Source organism: Myotis davidii, unplaced genomic scaffold (genome assembly GCF_000327345.1).
Source record: "Myotis davidii unplaced genomic scaffold, ASM32734v1 scaffold370, whole genome shotgun sequence".
Classification (NCBI taxonomy): Eukaryota; Metazoa; Chordata; class Mammalia; order Chiroptera; family Vespertilionidae; genus Myotis; species Myotis davidii.
The window spans coordinates 4,767,922-4,775,400 of NW_006288615.1; the positions used below are offsets into that span (position 1 = coordinate 4,767,922).

A 7,479-nucleotide genomic window follows, 5' to 3' on the forward strand; every position below is an offset into this window, starting at 1 on the left:
TGCAAATTAACCACCATCTTTGTTGGGTTGATTTGCATAGTTGCTCTGATTGGCTGGTGGGCATAGCGGAGTGACACCAATTTGCATGTTTCTCTTTTATTAGTGTAGATATACATACTAGAGGCCCAGTGCATGAATTCATGCATGGTGGAGTCTGGCTGGCCTGGCCCAAATCAGGGCAGATTGGGTCGAAGCCTGTCGGGAGGAGGAAATGGCAGGAGGTTGGCCAGCTGGCTGCCCTGATCAGCCTGATCAGGGCCAGGCTGGCTGAGGGGAGGGGCCTTGGGCAATTAGCTGGTGACCCTGTCCTGGATTGGGGTTGGGGCCGATTGGGGGTGGAGCTGGCTGGGGGGAGGGGCTATAGGAAGTTGGCCAACCAGCCCCGCCCCCCTATCCAGCCTGTTTGCTGGCTGCAGTGGGCATCATAACAATCAGTTGTTATGGCATTACTATCACTGGCTTTTTAGATGATAGATAGATAGATAGATAGATAGATAGATAGATAGATAGATAGATAGATGATAGATAGATAGATAGACAGATAGATAGAACTAAGAAGTAGCAGGTGTTGTTTGCGACGACACCAGGCAGCAAAGGACAGCTATGTCAAAGCTGCTCCTGCTGCTGTCCTGTGACCCTGGTGACAGGCTGGGCTCCCACTCAGTGGCTGAGGATGGCCGAGCACAGAGTCACAGAAAGATGGGGACTAGATGTCTGCTGCGCCCCCCCACATCCCTTCTGGCACCTCCCTGCCTCCGGGTCCCTTACGAGGGAAGATCTTTTCAAGGTGCCGTGTAGAAGCAGTATTCCTTGGAATAATCATAATCACCTTTCATGTCTTTCCCAACTATCTGCTGACCTTAGAAAATAGTTTTCCAAAAAAAAACATTCTCCTGAATTCCCAAAGGGCAAGAGACTCTTTCCTGTCTCCTTGAGAGAGCCTCCACCCACACAGCAGAACTAAGGACCAACTCTGGTTTCAGCTCCTTTCCAGATATGATCAAACTCCTTCTGTTGGCGCGAGGGGCGGGGACAGGAACACAGGAGCAGAACCACCGCTGGCTGGTTTGGTTTGTTTGTTGTTTGTTTCCTGTGGCCTCTGGACTTTTTGAGGAGCAGGTTATGAACACATCCTGCAGGAATCACAGAGTAAAGGGCATCCTTTTGGCCCCAAAAGTGTTCCTTGTGGCAGGTTTGACCCCCATAGGGCCTAAGCCCAAGGAAAACTCCCTCTCATCACGGCCCCAGGCTGCTGCTGATGACGCATACTACCTGCCCGCATCTTACACCCATCTGTCCTCCACCCTCCCTCAAGTCACCACCCTGACACAATCAGCTTTATGACATTTGCATTGAGAAATCAAAATTAAGTGTGAAGCCTAGGGGGAGAAACCTCTTAGGTCCCGAGGGAATTCACAGGAAATGGTTGGGGGGCGGGGACGGTGATCTGGAGGGGGTGATAAGAGCCTGCCGGGTGCTGCTCTGGCCGATAAGTCTGCACACAGTGGACTCGGAGGAGGTCCCGGAAAGGCCTGGAACCAGCCGCTCAGGGAAACACACTTTCACAGGGCGCTGAGATTTCTGGCGATTCTTTTTTCCTCTTTATAGTTCACTCTGATTTGCTGAGATGTCCCTCAACATAGGATTATTTTCAAAATTTAAAAAAGTCTTACCTTTTAACATATTTTTAATTCGCACAAAGCAATGCAAAAATAAGTTTGGAAGGGCATTTATAAGTAGAGCAATTTCATATCTTCAAGCATTTTTTAAGCCTTTATAGCACGTTTGAAGACCTTCTGTCAACTGTGGGCCTGCTTTTCTGGCTGTGTGCAAGGTCCTGACGTTATCATCCTCTTCTTGGGGACCGTGATGGGTTTGCCCAGGGAGCTGTGTCCTCAGCTCGCTGCCGAAAGCCTTCCTGAAATGGCTGCAAATCATTCACTTCATCCAAAGTCACGGTTTTCAGCCCGTTCAACCAAACTCAGGGAAACATGCTTTGGAGATTGACACTGAAATGCAGCCGTAAAGGCACTGGCTGGAGAAGGGGCTGTGGCCCTGCACTTTGCAGCCTGCAGATTTCCTGTGGGAACAAATGGCACTGCCCTTCTGGGTGGGCAGGTGCCCCGCTGGGCCATCAGGCCCTCAGTAACCGCTCGAAGGGTGACGTGAGCTCCTCCAGCTCACCTCCATCTGCAGGAAGAAAAGAGAAAGACCCGTTCTCTCCTCCAAGTATTTAAAGTTTTGCTTTAAAACGTGGAAATGTGTAGATTTTCACAGATGTCCAAAGCACCCATATGGACAAAGCACTTTTCACATGAATAGACTAACCAAGTTAATACTGACGATGATAATCATGATAAAGCTTAAGTATAAGATGAACAGCAAGACCAGCCTCTCTGTGTGCATCTGCTCCCAGGATGACCACACCCCAGACCCACTGAATTCGAAACTCAGGGCTAAGCACAAAGGCATCAGAATTTTTAAAATTTCCCAGCTGATTCCAACATTCAACCAAGCTTGAGGTCCACTGTTTCAAGAGCTTCCTGGTGTGTGCCGGCTACAGTGATGATCCATGCCCTCCTGGAGTGCACAGTCTAGTCGAGGACCAGGTATTAATCATTTAAGGGCCCAAACAAATATACAATTCTAAGCTGAGGTGAGTACTGTGATGGAAAGGAATAAATACTATAACAAAGACTGATGAGAGCAGAGTTGCCTCTCTGAGCATGAGTTGGAAGTTAGTGGAGTGTGAGGACCAGGACATTCCAAGTAAAGAGAACAACACGTGCAAAGGCTCTGGGCCACAGGAAATGGGTGCATTTGAGTAACCAAATGAAAACCTTGTGGCTGACAGGCATTAACAAAGTGAAGGAACGAGGTGCCTTTTACTGAGAACAGAGAAAACTAGAATGGTGCTGTGATGGTGATGGTGATGATGATATGATGGTGATAGTGTTGTGATGGTGATGATGATATGATGGTGATGGAGCTGTGATGGTGATGATGATGGTGCTGTAATGGTGATGGTGATAATGATATGATAGTGATGGTGCTGTGATGGTGTTGGTGATGATGCTGTATGGTGATGGTGATAGTGTTGTGATGGTGATGGTGATATGATGATGATGGTGCTGTAATGGTAATGGTGCTGTAATGGGGATGGGGATGGTGCCTGATGGTGATAGTGTTGTGATAGTGATGGTGATATGATGGTGATGGTGATGGTGTTGTGATGATGATGGTGAAATAATGGTGATGATGTTCGGATGGTGACTCTGTGTATAGAAAGCTGTCAGATTGCCATGGTAGGGCTCCATGCCCTGTTTGTAAGGAAGATACTCAGTAAATGTTTTTTGACTGAATGGATGGAATGAGTAGCTTGGGAGTCCTTTTAGTCTACTACATTTTATCACCATATTAAATTCAACAGGCTCAATGATGCATAATATTATCAGAGTCCAAACTACATTAAAGTAAACATAAAGCAGACTTGCTTTCTAGGACCTGATTTTCTTACTAGATAATGATTTCTTCAACTAATAACTGGTTTCAAATGTTGAAGATTTTGAATGTCTTGCCTCAGCCTCGTTTTTTTCTTTTGCCCAAATATGGTCTCACCTTGTGGAATGATTCCTATGGCACCACTCAGAGGGCTTTCCTCCTCTGACCGAGTGAAGGTGACCCAGCCCTCCGCGCCGGCTGCTCTCACGCATGATAAGAGAGCTGACCTCAAAGAATCCTTTCTTTTCCCTTAAGCACCCCTTTGGAGCAGTGACAAGAAGGTTCGAGCTGAGTTCTAAAATTAGAATTAGCCATGTTTAATTAAATCTAGGTTTTGGCAAAGAAGACATTTAAACTCCTAGTTAAACTCTGAGACTAAACTGAAGGCTTGTGACTCTTTCTTGGCCAGACTGTAGGGGTCACCACCCATGGCTGTGAATCAGAGGTAAGACCGTTGCTCGCCAGCTGTTTTTCCCAACTGAACACCCACACCACACATTAATGATTAGCCACTATTCTTCCTTTCCTCCCCTTCCAGCCAGCCCTGTTGAGCAATGTCCAGGCTCATTCCACAGATGCTTATGTGAGAGCAAATCTACATTAACTCCAGATGAGAAAAATATGCTCTGGAAGAGAAGGGAATGATTCAGTGTGACAACTGACGACACAGATGCATATGTGCACTGAAATTATAACATAGCCATGATACCCACACAGGAATTGTGCTACCAAGGTCACACTGCTAGAGCATGGGACCATACATCAGCACCATAAACTCCTGGGTAAGGAGTAAATGTGTTTGCATGGTATTTGTACATTGGGCTTTATTAATCATGAGATCTCATTACGTACATATAAGATTTGTGTTGTCCATTGACTTCCTCAAAAATACTTGTTATTGCCCAGCCAGAGTGGCTCAGTTGGTTGAGCGTTGGCCTGTGCACTGAAAGGTGCCATTTTATTCTGAGTCAGGGCATGTACCTGGGTTGCGGGTTTAAGCCTCAGTTGGGGAGCCTACAGAAGGCAACTGATCAATGTTTCTTTCTTTCTCTCTCTCTCTCCTCTCTTTCTCTCTTCCTCTGGCTAAGCATGACCTCGGTGGATTAAAAAGAAATGCTTGTTATTGGCATTACTTAAACCAAGACCATCAAACTGGGCTGCAGAAAGAGTCTAGTGTTCTAATTGAGGAAAAGAGACAATCTCCATTAAGAACCAAAGAAATCATAACCAAAGTTACTTAATCAAAAGTACATCCTTGACTTAAGTGATTTGATTTTTGGATATTACTCTTCCACTAATTATTTCTTAAGTGTCTACCCTATGCCAGGCACTGTTCTATAAATAGTATGATTCTCCTTTGGTCATTTGTTACATCCTATAAGGAACTTCCTGCAAAGAATGAACTATTATATGCAAGTTCAAGTTACTGTCTCAAAATCTTATTAAGCAATGCTACTGCATGAAGTCTACTGTGGAGACATCTTTGACATTCTGCACTTTCCTTGTTCATGATATTAAGTATAAATATGTAGAAATATTCATTGCCTTTTGTCTAAACATGTATATAGTTTCCTACAGTGGAAGCCATTTTTAGAAGCTCTAATGACCCTGATGAACTTGGACTTCAGTGCCATTTTATTTCACCTGTCTAAATAAAATCTTATCCACCTGCTTTCCCTCTGTGCAAACATTTCTCTCAGGTGTTCTGCTTCTGACTGTATCTAAGAAATAGAGCTGAGAGAACTCACAAGTGGCCAGGAGTCTAAAACACATATTTGTCATCTCAATTCTGCCACGTACTCAACTAGGACCTTGTACAACTGTGCAATTCTGAGAGAAAAGATTCCTCCCTTAGAAATTAAGGCTATCCTGGGGTCTATCCCTGGGACATTGGTTAAAACAAAAACTGGGAGCTCTTTTTCGTGGCACCTCGGAGGCTGTCGGCTGCTTCAGGATGAAGCTCAACATCTCTTTCCCAGCCACTGGCTGCCAGAAACTCATTGAAGTGGACGATGAACACAAACTCCGTACCTTTTATGGGAAGCGCATGGCCACAGAGGTTGCTGCCGATGCGCTGGGTGAAGAATGAGAGGGTTATGTGGTTCGAATCAGTGGCGGGAACTACAAACAAGGTTTCCCTATGAAGCAGGGTGTCTTGACCCATGGCCGAGTCTGCCTGCTGCTGAGTAAGGGGCACTCCTGTTACAGACCGAGGAGGACCGGAGAGAGAAAGCGCAAATCTGTTCGGGATTGCATTGTGGGTGCCAACCTCAGTGTCCTCAACCTGGTCATTGTAAAAACCGGGGAGAAAGATATTCCTGGTCTCACTGATACCACTGTGCCTCGTCGCCTGGGGCCCAAAAGAGCCAGCAGAATCTGCAAACTTTTCAACCTCTCTAAAGAAGATGATGTCTGCCAATATGTTGAGAGACGTAGACTGTCCTCTCTGAGAGCTTCTACCTCTACGTCTGAGTCCAGTCAAAAATGAGATTTTTTAACTAACAAATAAAAGAAACAAAACAAAAACAAAAAAACTAGGAATGATTTTGACCTTCGACACTGGCAGGTGTTTTGAGTCCATGTGCTAACTGGTGCACATACTCACTGCTGGGATGTCTGTACATCGGTGCTACACTTAGGGAAACTCATCCTATTTCACAACTCCTCCAAAAGTCTTCATTCACTTACGACCAGTGACTTCAGTCCTGGGTAAAGCTCTTTCAGAAATGCAGTGATGCATTCATGGAGATTTGTAATCCAGATGCCATCCCGGGCATGCCAAGTGATACGTGCACGTGGTGGGGATGGGGGCTGTCTCTCTTCCCGCAAGGTTCCCAAGCTATGAAGACCTGTGAGCAGCAGCTGCCGGTGCCCATCCCGCCACCATGTTCTGCTGGAGAATCAACTATTGCTGAGAAGAGCGGAGCCAAGGGTGGAGCCAGAGATGGAGTCCTCGTGAGGATGCTCTAGTAGCTGGGACATCCGGTATGCCTGGGCTTTTACCTAATGAGCCAAGTATGTCGGGTGGGAATGTTCTGTTTTGTCTTGCTTGAGGTATCTGAGCTATATTTCTGTCAATATTGGTTGCAACTAAAAAGTCTAGATTTTAAAAGCCAGGATCTTATTCAATCATTCAGTAGTTCTCCTCTTTCTTGCCTTCTTCACTTTCTCTTTGTCTTGCTTCCTACACTCTCATTATCATCAACACTCTCTTTCCTGACCCAGCAAGTCCCCAGGCCATGCCTGCCACCCAGGCTACATCTGTGATCACCTGTCCATTCCCTGAGGGTTCATTAGAGGTTCACACATGGGTTCTGAATTCAAAATATTGGGATGGAGACTCTCGTCTGTTTTGTGATGTAGACTGTAGCCTGTTTACTTCCTGTGGATGAGCAAAATCTCTACCACCTGGTTCTTCAGAGAGAAGCAGTGCAACCATGATGGTACGTAGTCCAAGGCTCTTGAGGTTGTACCAGTGTGATGACTGCCAGAATGTACATTTTCCTTATCTGGCACACACCTAGGTTCATTGCTAATGACTCATTGGCTGAAAACATGCTGGGCCGAGCTAGCTCTGTATAAGTATTAGTAGAAGCAAAGCATATCCCTCAAGAGTCCCTTGTAATTTTTATCTCTTCATCTAAGAATGTTCAACAGGTTAAGCTGTAGAGTTGTTTGCTCCAATAGGTGCAGTGTGAAGAGAGGTAGATGTATCATTGAGGAACTAGAAATAAATGTCAAATGCTAGCAATGAATGTTGGGAAGCCAGATTAGAAAATTTTCTCATTTACTATGTAGCAAAAGTGGACATTCTCGCAGATCAGTGGAAACGCTTCTTTAGATAGACAATGGATTTTCTTAAAGACCACTGAAGTTATTTAAATACAACATTGAAAGCCATAAAAGTCTTGGAATTAAAAATTCATCATCAAATTAGCCATGAGGGTAATAAAAGGCTAAAAATATCCCAGAAAAGGG

At 45.2% G+C, this 7,479-nt stretch overlaps 1 pseudogene; it reads left to right on the top strand.

Annotated features, from left to right (window-relative positions):
* The first annotated feature begins 5,420 nt into the window (after positions 1 to 5,420).
* Positions 5,421 to 6,016, top strand: LOC107182619 (annotated as a pseudogene).
* Positions 6,017 to 7,479: the final 1,463 nt, after the last annotated feature.